The sequence below is a fragment of the Symphodus melops genome (genome assembly GCF_947650265.1).
Source record: "Symphodus melops genome assembly, chromosome: 2".
Lineage (NCBI taxonomy): Eukaryota > Metazoa > Chordata > Actinopteri > Labriformes > Labridae > Symphodus > Symphodus melops.
In genome coordinates, this window is record NC_136692.1 from 5490689 (window position 1) to 5507241 (window position 16553).

The 16553-nt window shown below is 43.7% G+C and overlaps 1 protein-coding gene across 1 annotated transcript in view; it reads right to left on the reverse strand.

Annotated features, from left to right (window-relative positions):
- Positions 1–16553, reverse strand: part of LOC306817601 (nuclear factor 1 X-type-like) — a 121621-nt gene that overhangs the window by 100987 nt on the left and 4081 nt on the right. The window contains exon 2 of the mRNA XM_079334619.1: positions 4981–5111. The gene's annotated coding sequence lies outside the window, so the exon portion shown is untranslated. The remainder of the gene's footprint in view (positions 1–4980; positions 5112–16553) is intronic.

The following is a 16553-nucleotide window of genomic DNA, read 5'->3' on the forward strand; positions in this document are numbered from 1 at the left end:
TTAATGAATATTTGCAAAGGTGCAACAAGCTTTTAGGACAAAAAAAAAAAAGAACTTCATGAGTAACAATAAGAGGTAAATATATCTGAGCGGTTGAATTCTTTTCTATCATATCAACCACCCAAAGGTGCTTTGCTGTATTGCAGAACAAAATTCTGTAAAGTACAAGACACACTATGAGTAAAAAAAATCAAAGGCCTGTTGGCGATGGTGGCCTTGTGCTTAATGCACGTATACGCAAGGCTATAGTTCTCCAAGCAAGCAGCCCGGGTTCAATCAGCCCTGTGGCTCCTTTACCGCATGTAAAGGAGCCACAGTCTCTCTCTCCCTCCAATTTCTGACTCTATCTACCGTCTTTTCCCTAAATAAAGGCATAAAAGGCGCAAAAATAAAACGATAAATTAGGACCAAAAAAAATCAAAGGCCTTATTCTCGCTGTGCTTGAAAACCTCTCTCGTCTTTCTGTGAGTCCTGCTGAACTGAAGCCAGGCCTGCTGTCTCTAACCTCTGCTGCAGGCAGGTCAGGGGAAAATTAAACACAAAAATATACTCTGCTCAAAAACCATATATCAAACTCAGCACAACTGGGTTTTTTTCTCTGCCCGCTGAAAGAAAACGGCCAAGAGAATTCTGCATCTCCATGTGAGGAAAAAGTGCAATAAGCGGCAGAAAAGGAGGAAAAAAACACAAGGCTCTTCTTGTGCGAAGCCGACGAGGTTTTTATCCCTGCAAGGCCGAGTGTTGTGTAGCATTACAAATCTCAGCCCGGGCCTGGACGGACACAGGAGGGCTCTGCTGGCCCTGCTCACACTGTCTGCATCCTTTACGCTCTGCCATGCAAATAAAACCAAATGAGAGAGAGCAGCTGAGGAAGGATGGAGATGGAGGGGGAAAAAAAGATGGAAGGAAGGAAGGAAGGGAAATAAAGGAAAGGATGAAAAGGAAATGAAGAAATGTATGTTGGGAGTAAAGCAAAGGAAGGAAGTCGATGGTTTGAAGTAATTGCAAAGGGACAAAAAGGGAGAAAGTCTGTGTGTGTGTGTGTGTGTGTGTGTGTGTGTATAAGTGTGTGCGTTTGTGTGGGACAGAAAGAAAGAAAGTAGCGGCGGTTGGAGGGGAGAGGAATGCCCGGGCCTGGCACAGCAGAATGGGACGGAGGGTGGAGTATGTTCACACTGCTGCTGCCAGCCGAGCACATTCCCTCTGCAGAGTCATGGAGACTTTTTAACCTACACATCCTGAAACAGCAGCACGTTCCTACAGGAGAGTTTTCCCACAGTGCTGAGCAGCACGTCTGATGGGGTTTGATTTTATGAATCATTGTTGATAAATAAGGCCTGAAAAAAAAAAAGAAGCTCAAATGATGCTGAACTCATTCTGAGGCCAAGAACATGTTATCACATATATCTTTGTCTTTTGAGACACAAGCTGCGTGCATAGACGGGATATTTGGAAGAAAGAGTGACGTGCAACGATAGACCAGAGAACAATGGGAATACGGTTCGTGTAAGGGTTGTCACAATACCAGAATTTTAAACTCAAATTGCAATTCATGAGCAATGTTTTCTTACAACGTTCTCTCTCTTTGGGTTAAAACTATAAGATGTGTGGATTATTTTTTTTCTTGATACTATCGATCACTTAAAAATCACAAATAGGGTTTCAGTTTTTTCATTTTTAGAACACATGGTATCAACAAAATATCACCGTATGAAAAATGTTGACCTCAGTACGTGTGAAGTCCACAAGACTAACGGGATGTCCGCAACGTTTTGCATGTTTTGATTAAAGCACACTGCACCGATTCTGAAAGGGTGACCAAACTCGTCCGCACACAAACTGATAAGAACTTCGATGAAAGAAAACGAGGAACAGCGTGTTCTTTCTGTCCCTCCAACGTGAGTTTAGGGAAAGGTCATTTAAAAGACAAATTTAGCTTTGACTCGAGTGCACATACTAACGGATCATTACGATCATGAGTCCAGTGAAGGTCAATAAAAAGTAGCTCATCTGACACTCAAGTCTGAAGTTATTATGGCAAGGACCAATCACAGACAAGATCAATCAATAAATTATTCAAATTAAATATTAGAAACATATCGGCAGTGATCGAGCTGGTAACATATTAATCAAGGCCAATGTTCACCAGTTAGATCTGAATAAGGAAAACTGTCAAAAGCGTGCACCAGAACTCTATGTACAAGAGACCATCACACGTTTTAGGGAGACAGTAGACTTAAGCACAGCGGCTGTGGGTTCGAATCCGACCCCGGCCTTTTGCTGCATGTCATCAACATATCTCTCCTCCCAACATTTCCTGTCTCTCTTCAGCTGTCCAAAACACATTTCATCCTGTGCAATCTGAAGAGGGCTGACACCATGTTAATGCATGGTTAATAATAATGTGAATTTATAACTAAATAGAATTAGACTTAAAGGGGTGTGTCATCTCTTAACTTTCATTTGTTACCTGATTTACAATTGTGAATACTTCAGCAGTGTCACTTCACTTACACGAGCATGTGCACTGTTGTTAAATGGTAATAAACGATGAAAGGAGGGATATTCCATGTTCCACTGTTGGAGAGTATAAGTCTACAGTTTTAGAGCTTTGTGTGAAGCTCGACTCTTTTAACTGCGAGGAAACAGCGACAAAGATTGTGAGCCCGAGTCAAACATGAGCAGCGAGCGGGACGAGGAGCCGTTTGTCTTTCTGGAACAGAGACCTCCACTTTCCAAGAAATTTGCTGAAGTAATGTGTGCACAAGTGTCTTTGTTTATCAATGGCTGACATTAGGCTCAGCACACACACACACACACACACACACACACACACACACACACACACACACACACACACACACACACACACACAGAGTCAAGCTGATAAAGAAGTTCAGTTTTTGAATCAGACATTTTGTATCAGCAAACGTCAGAAAACTATGAAGACTAAATTATTATTCTCATCAGTTCAGGAATAAGTGTTATATTAAGTATTATTATTTACTTTGGCAGGTTTTTTTAGATGATTGATGACCATTTATTTTAAAGTACTCGAAACACAGCTGGTTTGACTTTGTCCTGAAACCGGATTTTATATTTCTTTTATACTAAATAAACCATTTTATTTTATGTCAAACCTTGTTTTTTTTCCTTTGTGCAACTTTGTGGAAATCTAAATTTAGAATTTGGATTTTGTTACTGTGTTGAGTGACGGGCATGTTTTAGACTTTTTCTCCTCTCAACAGACTAAACTAGCAGCTGATGATAAAAAAAAATGTAGGATTAAAGAAATAACTTTTTAAATGTGTATTTTAATTATGACTATTATTCCTAATAATTCAAAGTCAAACAGTGACAAAAAAAATGAAGCACACCTCCTTTTCTTGAGGACACATTGACACACTGCGGCCTGTGTGTGTGTGTGTGTGTCCTGTGAAGCAGGCCGATCCTCCATGACATCACTCCTCCTTGTGTCACAAACAATTAGCAAACGTGACCTGAAGTTAGCTCATCTAAACTGCGGCACGCACACACGGCCATTGTGTCTCCACCTTCTCCACCCATCCACCCGGCAAAGCGGGGACGACTTCAGCAGCGGGTGGATTTGTTCTGGGCTGCGCAGGTCGGGGGGGAAGTATAAAAGTTAGTTAGTTTCAGGTTTGTGAGGAAAAGAGGTGGAGGAGGGCAGTTAAATAGAGGTTGTGTGTGTGTATGTGTGTGTGTGTGTGTGTGTGTGTGCTCCCCCAGGAGAAAAGAGGACTCCTAATCTGTTTTCCTGGCTCTCCTTTAAAGGGAGAGCAAGACACACTAGAGGCTCTCTCTGATCTGCTGCCCCATCCATCCCTCACTTTCTCCCTCTCTCTCTCCTCCATCCCTCCTTTTCCTCGCCTCCGTCATCTGTCTCTCGCTCCCTCTGCTTTTAGCCCCTCGTTTTCTCGGCCCCCCGTCCCTATGCTCTCTCATCTGTCGTGTTGGCCCGCTCTGGTCTTTGTATGGCGACAGCTCCCGTCTCCAGATACTGCCTAAGAGCTCTGATTCCACTTAATCACTCCGTTTTTTATTAGTTTTCCCTCGCAGGGTATTTTGTGTTCTGAATTGCGTTTATCTATTATGCTGTTTCAGATTTATTGCTTTAGGAGGCAGACTGTGTGGCACGCTACCCACCAATACGGTACACGATGCTGTGATCTCTCTACGTCTGCCCCTCTTTATGCCTGTCTGCTTTCATCCCTTCAAAATTAAATGAACAAATACACAAGCAGGGTGCCGTGCCACAATCTCTCACAACTCCTCGCATACTTTTTCCTATACTTTTTTTTTTTTTATTAGTTTTTCTCTTTATTGGGCGTCTCCAGCTCTACACTTGGGTTATTTAGCGTGGAGTGAAGACCTCGGGGGACGAGAATATGGCATTGGTTTCTCAGGATGGTACTCTTCTCTTGGATCCATCTGGCCTGGCATCTTTTTCGCCTCATCGCTTTACTTTTCCAATTTTAAAAAATAAAAAATGAAAGTCACAGGTATGGCTTTCTCTGTGAGCACAGATGTCAGTCTTTGAACAAATTTTCAGTAATTAGCGGGATATTTACAGTGGCTTAGCAGTGACTGTGGCACCTTTAAATCACAGTGTGTTCTGAAAAGGCGAAAAAAAAATAAACTGTTTATTGTTCATTAATTTTGCGCTTTTAGAATTTCTAGCTAACAAACAAAGATGCGTGAGGTCATTTTTTTGTGTTGCCATGGCTCTGCAGTGCATGCTGAAACGCTTATTTCTACTCGATAACGAAACATGGCTCGCATACTCAAAATATTTTGCCCCAAAATGGCGGCATTACCATCCCGGCCCTCCATTTTGTTCTGTCACTGGAATCGAGTCTGGTTCCTGCACCTGACTTGTTGGACCAGTGCTTGCATTTGAAAATACCCCCTCTTCATACCCTGCTGTTACTATGCTCCCCTCCAATGGCTACTGGTCACCTCAAGTGTCGTGAACCTGCTGCACCAATAGGAAGCGGGCCTTCAGACTGACATTCCCGCCTTCTCCGCTCTGCCTTCCAGGGGCTTCCTGTGACCAGGGGGGAAAACATGGGCGCTGGCCATCACCTCGACTGAATCCAGAACCGAGAGAGAGAGAGAGAGAGAGAGAGAGAGAGCGAGAGAGAGCGAGAGAGAGAGAGAGAGCGAGAGAGAGCGAGAGAGAGAGAGAAGCCCAGAGAGTCAGAGAAAGGCATAAACAGAAGCAGAGTGGAAGTGTGGTTATAAAAAACGTATACATCAATAATCAAGAAACCAAGACAATGTGAAGACAGCTCCTTTTCATTCGGAAACAAATAAATACAATAATTAATATTCATGACCCCGTCCCTCCCATCCAAATTTTGCACCCTCCCTTCGTCTCTCCCCACCCAAATTCCCACCTCCTCCTCCTCCTCACTTCCTCTCCCCTCCATTGGGTGGCAACACTTGGTAGGGCACATGGTGAGACAGCTGTTGCAGGGCAACATGGGCATCTGTGGTGCTACATAGAGGAGAGGGGAGAGCATGGGGGGGGGGGGGGGGGGGGGGGGGGGGGGGGGGGGGATGTCTGTGAGGTGGGGAGGGGGGGGGGGACGACATCAAGACATCGACAAACTCCTCTTTCTCTGCTGTGCGTTCATATGTGTTTGCGTTTGAACTTGTCCGGAAAGTTTCCGTCTGTATTGTTGGATCCATGTGGAAAGGTGGAGCGGTCGTTCGGGGATGGACAAGAGAGGAAAAGAGAGACTGAGGGAGGATGAAGAAGGCCTCTCGTCGTCTTCTTCTTCTTCTTCTTCTCCCTTTTCTTCTTCCATGCCAAGCTATGGATGAAAAGTAGCACCTGTCCTCCAAAGCTATGACAGACACACCATTAGCATAAGAACACTTAGATGGACTGGAGTTGATGCCTTCAACACACACACACATACAAACACACACACACACAAACACACACACACAAACACACACACTTCTCCGTGTCCACATTATATACGGTCTTTCTCTCTCACACACACAGACTACACCCTCCTCCTCCTCCGTCTGCACCTTCTCAGCCTAGTCAGAGGGGTTTTTTCCCAGGGTTATTATCAGATGCCAGGTGCCCCCTATTTCTCTTCATATACACACACATACATCTCACCCCCCCTTTTCAATCATTCCCCCCCCCCCTCCCCTCTCCTAGCACCTACCACACACCCTTGCCATTTCTCTCTACCCCAAAGCGCCAGCGCAGCCCCACCTCATGGTGCCAAAGTGGGCAGCCTCTGCTTTGGCGTCGCCTGGGCCTTCTGGTGCCCTAGATAGCTGCGTGTGTGTGGTTCATGTGTGTGTGTGTGTGTGTGTGTTTGTTGTGAGCACTGGCCCGGCTCTGTGTGGACACAGCCAGCCCTTTAAACTGTGTCGAGGCTCCAGATGCTGGGAGAGACTGGGATTAACACAGGCGTTTGTATGCAGACACGTACGCACAAACAGACGCACATATAATATTCTCTCAGCCGATGTATTGCATCACACCACAAACGCTTTGTGTTCCACGTTTTTGACCCGAGTCTGAACTGGTGGAACACAAGAGACAGAAAGTGTGAAGAAGAGACACAAGACAAGTCCCGAGACCTGCTTTCATGTTTGTCAAAACGGAGTCACGTTCATGGAAGGCACTGGAAGCTCACGGTCCCTCATTATTAAAATGCCAGATCACACAGGAAATGTATGCGACATGATACAAAGGTATCAGATATGCTACGACGGACAAGCGGTCACTGGCAAACCTCTGAGTTGATGCGCTGATGCCAACGCTGCACCTCAGAAAGTGGATTTGGATGCTGCAGACAGAGAAAAGGACCTCAGAGACCTGACATACACACGCCCCAGTGTCCGTACACTAGCCCTTTAGCAGCATGCCACTACCCTCAGGGCACACACACACACACACACACACAAATATGCAAAGACACAGGAATACCAACCAAGTGTCCACCTACTGTTTCTTTAGTGATGTGCCACTGCCCTTAGGGTATCCAGAATCACACACACACACACACACACACACACACACACACACACACACACACTGTCACAAACACACACCAGTGTGCACATTCCACTGCTGGTTCTGACATCACTGCATCTGAACTCATTGAACAGGACCAGAGTGTTGTGAATGATAGCAAATTACCCCGACGTACCCACTGCAAACTAGCAAAGGCTACTAATTACAAGAATGCAAAGATGTGTGTGTGGAAAAAAAAAAAAAAAAGAGCGAGTGAGGGAATGTTTTCTTCTTCAGCGTCTCTCTCCCTGTCGCTCGCTCGCTCGCTCTGTCTGTATGTCTTGCTGCGCAGTAGTTATGGTGCCAGTTATGGAGTGTTTGCCATAGCAGGGAGCTGCCTTGGCACGGTGCCCTAATTTAGAGGAATTAAAAAGCACTAGACAGGCCCCTTTGTGGCACCGTGCGCCCGCTTTAATCTCCCCACGCCTCAGCGGGCACCCACAGCACCGGGAGTGGGCACAGTGCCCACATGACCCCAGGCAATATGGAAATCGCCACCAAAAAATCCAAACTAAGCGCCGAGCCCTGCCCCTAGTGCAGAGTGTACACAGTGCTCACAGACATGCGCAGAGCGAGGATGTCACACACACACACACACACACACACATACACACAAAGGGACAACACAATGGGCCTTTGCACACTGTACTACCTCAAACACACATACTTACACATGTGATTAAAAACATGAAAAAGTAATTGCAGCCTGCTCACGTGTACATAATTACAACATCGAAAATACACACATGCTAACTCACACATGTAGTATTTTCAGAGCACAGGGGCATGAAATGAAATACTCCTGCTGTTGTCCCTGCTGGCGCGCACACACACACACACACACACACACACACACACACACACACATTTACTTTTCCACTCATCCAAAGTTGGAGTGTGTTCTGTTTGAAGTGTAGGTGAGTGTAATGCTTGTCATGAGGTCATCCATCAGGGCTAATGAAACTGGCAGACCCCGACACTGTCTCACTGGGCAGCACCGCTGGCGCCGCAAGCTAACTCAAGGAGAAATGGACTGATTTAATTACACAGCGAGGGCACACACACACACACACACATACACACAAACAGAAAAAAGACACACTAACACATTGAAACCTGAACACTCACACTCTTTGCATACAGGTAGATAATCATGGGTAAAAATGCGCACACAGAGACACGTTAAAATGCCAAATGTTGTACAAATACACACACACACACTCTCACACACACACGCACACACACACACACACACACACAGTCACAATCACACTAACACTCTCTACTCAATCCAATTTTGCCCATTAGCCCCTTCTTGCCAACACCACACACTGCCAGCTAGCAGACCGGTGCAACCTTTCAAAGTAGCTGAAAATGTGAGATTGAACACATCATGTTTTTAAACTTGTTTTTCCTCTAATAAATGAAAAAAACAACATACAATCCCAGTAATGATACTTGTACTTTTTCCATAGCTAAAAAATCTACTGATGGCACATTTAGCGCTCGCCATGCCTCCTCACTGAAGGTTCACAATGTTCCTTTCCCTAAAACAAAGACCCACTTTGGCCCTGGAACAGGACGCACTCCCATCCCTCTCTCTCTCTCTCTCTCTCTCTCTCTCTCTCTCTCCCTCTCTCATTCGGTCTAACTCTCTCTCTGTCTGTTTTCTCCCTACTGGTTTCACTTAATAAGCTTCAAAGGTTTCTGGGCAACGTGACTTTGGAAAAAAAAAAAAAAAAAAAGTTACCATGGCATTTTTTTTGGCACACAGCATCCTCCCTCTTGCTAAGGATATGGGGTTGCCATGACATCGGTGGGCACCTTATAAAGCATACAATTGTGTATGTTTGTTTGAGTGTGTGTGTGTGTGTGTGTGTGTGTGTGCACGCACTGGACAACTTGTGCCAGCCTTGGCTAAATGCTTAGACACTGGTAGGAAACCCGAGACAGCAGCGAGGTCAGCGAGTTCATCTTTACGCGCCAACTCATGCTGTTTACTATAGATATATATATATTCACACACGCTCTCAAAGTTTGCATTGTGTCATATTGTTTCGATGAATTCGTGCTGTAGCCTATATGGACTATAACGTGGTATAAAGTCCTGACATGTTATTGGCTGTATGATATTATTGATTAATAAACTCAACAAAAGAACTGGCTCGGAATAAAACAGCACACATGCATTTTCTGCGAGTGCATTCTGTGTTTGTTTTGGTTAAACTTACCCCAGAGAGACTCAAATCCAAGTGCTAACTTTAAAATTGGCTCAGTATCTACCACTGATGGTTAATGTTTTCATACTGGCATCTTTCTTTGTCCCTGCTAATGTTTGTGTGCGTAACTTTGTCTGCGTGTGTGCATTGATTTTGTGTCCTCTGAGCTAAAATAATTAACAGTGAGTGGAGAAGTAACTGGCTGTAAAGGCAGCAGATTATGATGAATGTAAAGGTCAGCACCTTAAAGCCAAAGCTTAATATCTCAGACTGAGGTCTGAGTGAGGGAGACACTGAGGATCTAAGGCAATAAAAAGTTCTTGCTCTTTTAAAATCAGGTTATTCCTTGACCTCAGATTTGTTTTTTGCCAAAGTGAAACCACACAGTCTCCAATAATGTGAGCGGCTGCAGCATGTCTGTGATTTTGGCTCAAATCTTAAAAAAAAATCTTTAAAAAACATACACGTTGAATCCACCCCTCAATCCGAAATATTTAAAATACCTCTCTTTAATTCTTTTGTTTTTCAGTGTCTAAGGTTGTGCTTAGATCAGGTTACAAAAAACCCCCACGTCACCATGTTAAAACAAAAAAGTTGAAGCTTTCCTGATACCTGCCGAAGACAGCCTGACGGTGCTCTACACGCTCCTGTACTTTCATCTGTGCAGTCCTATGGACAGGGCCTCTAGTGGCCTCTAGTGGTTTGACTCTGATGTTACTCTGATGATACATGAACCCCGAGCACATCTAAGCTTCATACTGACCTTCTGCATCAAAAAACACAAATACAGTCACAGTGTGCTTTTTCAGCATAGAACATCAACATACTGTGACAGGAAGTGACGCTACATGTGATGAGAATCTAAACTTGTTTTTAAAACTCAGTGAGACATCGAAATGTTCTTCTTTGGATGTGGTTCTTTTGTTCTCCATCTTTTTAATTTCTAACTCATCTCTGTTTGTTTCATTCCCTTTGTGCGCTGAATTATGGGGTCATAGTGTGCATTAACAGCCCATGCAAAATTAACTCTCTCGGGGTGCCAGTGGACTCGTGGTTAACGCGCTGGCCCCATGTGCGGAGGCTGTGGTGCTCCAGGCCGGCGGCCAGGTTCGGGTCCGGCCTGTAGCTCCTTTACTGCATCTCTTTCCCGACTCTCTCTTCCCCCCAAAATGTCCGACTTGATTCACTGTCCCAGCTCTAAATAAAAGCTTAAAAAGGAACTCTCTCTACGTTCATGTTTCAGCTGCTTGTTGGGTTTTCATGAATTTATCATATTGCACGGCAAATATTAAATCAGATCAGATGATTGCTTGGTAATAAAGGCAATGCAAGATTGCATATTATGTTCCACATCTGTGTGAGTTCATATCCAGCCAACACAACAGTTTCTGCTATAGAACACATTTAAACTTGCCCATCAGACTTTTAGATAAAATATAACTTTCTGTATTTTTCACATTAGACTAAAAAAACCTTAAAAAAAAATCAGACCACCAAAACAACAACAAAAAGTTGTTTGTTTGTTTTTACCAGAGAATAAAGTGCAGCCCTAAAAAAAAAAATCATAAGCAATAAAACAGGAAATGGGCTTAGTGTTCAATCTCACCTAAATCACATCTCAAACAACGCTTCTCTCTTCAGGGAGAACATTCAAACTGCCGCTTTATTTGCCTGCTAATTGTTATGCACCTGGACTTAATAGTGCACACAGAGATTAAATTATGCGTCACTTAGGGCTCAGTGCTTGAGTTGTTTTTTATATGAGCCAGCATGTTCATGATTAATGTTTATTTGAGACAACAAGAGAACAGCTTGAATTTTCTTTTAATTTTGATCTTAAAGGCGAAAAAGCTCAAAGTTGTACGTAAGAAAGAAGAGACGTAAAAAGGATGGTTCAGACGACACGCAGAGACTAACAGGATTAGGTTTGTGGAGACATTCAGGAATTAAAAACATCTTTGTTTTTAGTATATGTTCAATAGTCTCTTAGTTTGATTTAAGAGTGATGTATTTTATTGTCTTTGGAGCTCTCCGTTTCTTTTTCAAAAGCTTTCCGTGAGGACTGTGGAATATCGGAGGCCTCGCCAATGTTTTCCTGCAGTCCAAAAAAAAAAAAAAAAGCAAAGAAATTACAAGCTTTAGAGAAACAAGCGAAGACGGAAGATTTGTAAGATCATAATAACGACAAAAAAAAAAGTGCTGGTTATAATTTAAGCACTTTCTGAGAATGTCAGATATTGTGTTTTCAGGACGAGACCAATAAGAGGAAAGCGAGGACCGTGACGGCTTTGGGAAATAAACCTCCGACAGGTTCTGCTATTGCAGTGGATGCATGCAGCACTAATCTCTGTTCATACCCAGCAGAATAAAACACACTACAGAGCTCAGGTCATTTCATTTGCTTCAAAAAAATAAATAAATCCCAGAGACCAAGAAAATGAGTTTAATAGTTCTCATTCGCTGCTACGACTGCTGGAAGCCTGCGAAATAAAAACGCTGCGTGTCTGTTGTTCTGTTTACGCTCGCCTGAGGAACTTTACAACCGAGAGCAAAGACTCCAGAGCAAAATAAAAAAATAAAAAAAAACTTTCTCTCTCCCTCACAGCCAAAGTGGACTTATTATGTTACTGATGGCAGACTTCCCAGTGAGGAATTAGGACTTTGAGCCCCGATATCGTTCCTGAATCCCAGCAAGGCGCTGCTTTTTACTGGTGGTGGTCACACACTGTTTTCTGCTGTGCCCCGAGCCAAACCAGCCGAGGAATTAGTCATTAATAGGGGGAAGACTTCAGGCTGCTACTGTTTCCCATACTGATGAAGAAAGAGAATAACTGTGCAATGATCTTTGTGACGCTGTGAGAGGTTTACAAACGCTTTCCCCTCAGCCATTTTGAGTGTGTGAACGATGGCTGGATGAAATCTTAACCATTTATTTGCTCGACTCTGAATGTATGCATTTAGAACTCCATTTGTCCCCGCCCCCCCCCCCCCCCCCTGCTGTCTGCTCACCTGTCTCACTCCTCACAGGGCCTCCACACCATAAATGAAGCATTCAGTCGCTTGTATTCAAAGACTGTCTGTGTCTGCTTCTCCTCACCATTAGCGGTATAGCCTCTCTGTCCCTGCGTTGCCATGGTAAAACAATAGAGTGCAAATCTTCCAATCTCCTTAATGTTCACTAATCTAACGAGTGCGGCGGGGATATTAAGCAGATTGCTGAGCATTACGTTTTACCATTAGAGACACAGCCACCAGCTATTTCAGCACTTCTGCGCTGGGAGAAAAAAAAAAAAATCTGATTTTATCATTATTTCTGCAGCCTGATCCTATCGGCCTGCTGCGTCTTGGGTAGATTATGATTTGGCACGATGAAGAGTGCGGTTACTGCTGAGTGTGGGAGAAAGTGAGTGGGAGTATGTGTGACCATACGTGTGTGTGTGTGTGTGTGTGTGTGTGTGTGTGTGTGTGTGTTTGATAGTAAGGGAGGGAGAAAATGGCGTAATAACAGGCCAAGTTAATAAAGGGAAACAATTAGGACATAAAAGATTGACATGACCCAATTGATATGAATGTTTTTGACTGATGTTATGAAATCCCTTTGACTCTATCTGCTCCACACACACACACACACATATACACACACACACACACACACACACACACACACACACACACACACACACACACACACAGACGTGTACACGCTCGTTATAGTGGTCTCATTGCTACCCTCAGGCTCTCCTGACAGGTGTGGCTCCCACACACAGACACACAGAGATAAACATTCACACACACACACTCACTCACACACACACACACACACACAAACACACAAACTCAGTCACACACAAACACACACACACAAGGCCCTACAGGGCATTTTCTCTATCCTGGGACTGCACAATGGGCACTTTGTACACCCTTCCAGCCCTTACACCATCAGCCCCCCACCGGCTTCCAGCACATCCCTCTTTAAATGGGAGATTATGCAAATGAGCTCACAGCAGCGCGGCACCCCACATATAAGTGATGTGCATTCAGAAAAATCTAACGTCTGTCTATGAGAGTCGGGGCATGAATGTTTCTCTTCACGGAGAGACGGAAGTGCTCGCAGTCCCAGGTGTTTGAACTCTACAGGAATTATTCTCTCGGTAAATCACAGGCCACGCTGCTTCTTTGTTGCCGCCTTCACGTTCCGCCTCATATTTTATTTTAACAGCAAATATGTTTCACAGAAATGTCTGCAAACGCCGCTAAAAATAAATCGGCTTCAGCTCACAGGCGCGACTCCGGTGGCTGAGAAAATGTCTCTGATCTGTAGCAGCTGTGAGTGGACTGATGGAAGAGCACGAACAATATGGTGCTGGGACTCATTAATTGAAATTAACTGTGCAAGTTGTCGAAACCGTGTGCCATATTATTAGGACTGTTAATTCCAGTGGTGAATGAAGTATTAAGAGGCTTAACTGAAGTAAAAGGAGAAAAAACACAAAGTGGGGGAAAAAAAATGTGTACAATGAAAAGTTCTGCAAACCAATGATTACTTCAGTGAAGGTGTTCAAGTATCAAAAGTTCAACTTGTTCGAGGAGGAGACTGAGATTCATGTTACTGCTGCTATTTTTAATATGTGGATGTTGCACAATAATGGAGCCAATCCAACTTCTTTATATGCATTCATTCAACACCTAATATTAAGGAATAATTTAACATCAAGGAATTGAATCTGTTCCATAAATATACTTTACTATCCTGCCGCAGAGTTTGAGTTCAAAGTAGGATAACATTAAAATACTGGAACAACATACCGAGGTCATTTCTATAAAGTTCCCGCTCTGGTTCGAAAGAGTGTTCTTCTCTTTCAGTTTTCAGACCTGAGCAGATTGAAACACGACATTACAGAAAAGAGGCTCTATGGTTGTAAATAATAGGATGCACTTCACCATCCAAAGTATGAAAAGCATCCTGCAGGCAGGAAAAAAAAGCTGCTGTCTAAGGTTGTCAGATCGTTTGATAAGTTTTGACTTGCTTTGAAACGAATCAATCTTTATTATTTTAATGATAAATGATAAAGTACCAAAGATTGAGAAAAAAAAAAAAAAAAAAAAGCTACAGATCCTGAGTCGTATTTTTAACCCAAAGAAAGAGGATGCTGTCTCGTGTGTTGTGTGCAGTTTGAACAGTGTGCAGGAGTTTTCCTGCAGGCTTTGGAGTACATTATTATACATGTGTTTAATGTTTCCTCATATAGAGTTCTGGGGTTTTATGTCCTCGAACGTCCTCGTCACTCCAAAGGCATGGCGAGGGACAAGTGTTGAAAATTAGCATCTTTATGCAGCACATCAGTTTCATGCTCGGTGTTCAAACTATGTCCAAGTGCATTGACCCTATTAAATAAATAAATTCATTGAAATTCTAATTGGGTGCTTACGACTTCTATCTTTGTTGTCATGGTTTCCAAACGGCTCTTTGTTTGACCAGCCCGTCTCTATCTCTATTACTGGCCTATCTCTTTAAAACGCTGGCAGAACCACAAAGTAGAAACGGAGCAAATACTCACGAAAATACCTCCTGATGACTTCACGTCAGAAATACAAATTAATACGTCATGATAGCTGATTTTGCAGGCCGAACAAAGTGCATAAATAAAACAAATGTCCCATACTGTAGAAATTCAAGGGGAAACAATTTGCATAATTCAGGGAACCCTGATAGAGCGGCGATCATTTTGGACTTCGAGATTAAATTCAGGTGAGTAGAAGCCATCTTCATTTCAGATATGAGAGAAGGTCCCACAGGTAGAGGGACGAGCTGGAGGCAGCCTGCAGTGAAGTTTAGAAAAAGAACATGAGAGAGAGAGAGAGAGCCTGCTCATGCTGTCTTCCATAGGGGTGCCTGTTACATGAGTGAGCAGACTGAGACATACGAGAGCGTGTACACACAAACACACACCGCAGGCTTGTTACATACAGCAGTCAGGTTCGGGGTCAGGCCGGGACACAGGTTACCACATTTAAGAGAGACGTGCATGCCAAGAGTGCCATCTGCTTTAGTCCCCCCCCCCCCACACACACACACACTTTCCAGTTTCCTCTCTCTCCTCTCTCGTCCCTCCCCGGCTCCATCTTTGTTTTCCCGCACATTCCCCCTGTTCCCATCTCCCACTAAAAAACACATATACATATTTTGTCAAAAGCTAAATATTACCATTCAGTATTTCTTTTCCACACCGCTCCAGCACTGATAATCAACTATGATGGTATAGATACAAGGACGGGTGTGGGGGCTGGGGAAAAGGGGGGTAAGATAAGTCCAAATCTGGCAACCGTCTCAAGTGTAATGACACCTCCATCTCTATGGAAAACCATCCCCTTTTGTCTTCACTTGCATGGGAGCTCTTTCTTTTTACTGTTTTGTTCCCAGAAAACCCATGGAACATTTGCCAACATTTTTAAGAGCTGCGAAAAGCAGGATTTTTTTTTTTTTTTTTTTTCCTCTCTGCTGGTTTTTTAAGTCTTCCACCTCGCAGGTGTTTCTTTTTAAGGCGTGCTCGACAATGCCAAGCTCGTCTTGGCTAGTCTTGAATGCCGCGGGCCTCAAGGGGAGGGGGGGGGGAGCTGGGAGGGAGGGGGGGGGGGACAAGGTTGGAGAAATCTTATTGATTAGCAGTCGTCGCTTCCCTTTCTTTATCTCTCTGTGGCTCTCGTCTTCTGCATCTCTCACCCTGTCTCTCACACTTTTTCAAGTTTTGATAGGCGAGTGAGAAATCTTTGAAGGACAGGCCAGACAGAAAATACAGCAAATGAAATCTTAACTAGAACTCCAAACGCTCGTCTCTCTAACAGGGAGTAGTTGGAATTGAGGTGTCATAGTGCAAAGCTTCAAGTGAAACTTCTTGCATTTTCTTTGAGTAAAGTTTGCATGTGTTTTTGTGCAAGCGTTCACATGTCACTGACTCCCAGAAAGTCCAACTTCACCAAGGCCTGCAGAACGCCGAGCCTTTATGAAGTGGTGTCTAATTTCCCTCCGACCTTTAGGCGAAACTCCGGCTTCAAAGATACTGTCAAACCTGATTTATGATGCACGCCTGCATGTCAAACAGAAAATGGGAAAAAAAAAAAAAAAAAAAAGATAATCAATCTTATCTCAATCTGATGAGCCCATGTTTGTCTGATTAGTATTTTGTGGGTAATTGACACAATTGCAGCCAAAGCGGGGTTCATTAATGGTGAGACAGATTGCTGCTCGTTAGAGCCACCATGTGGTG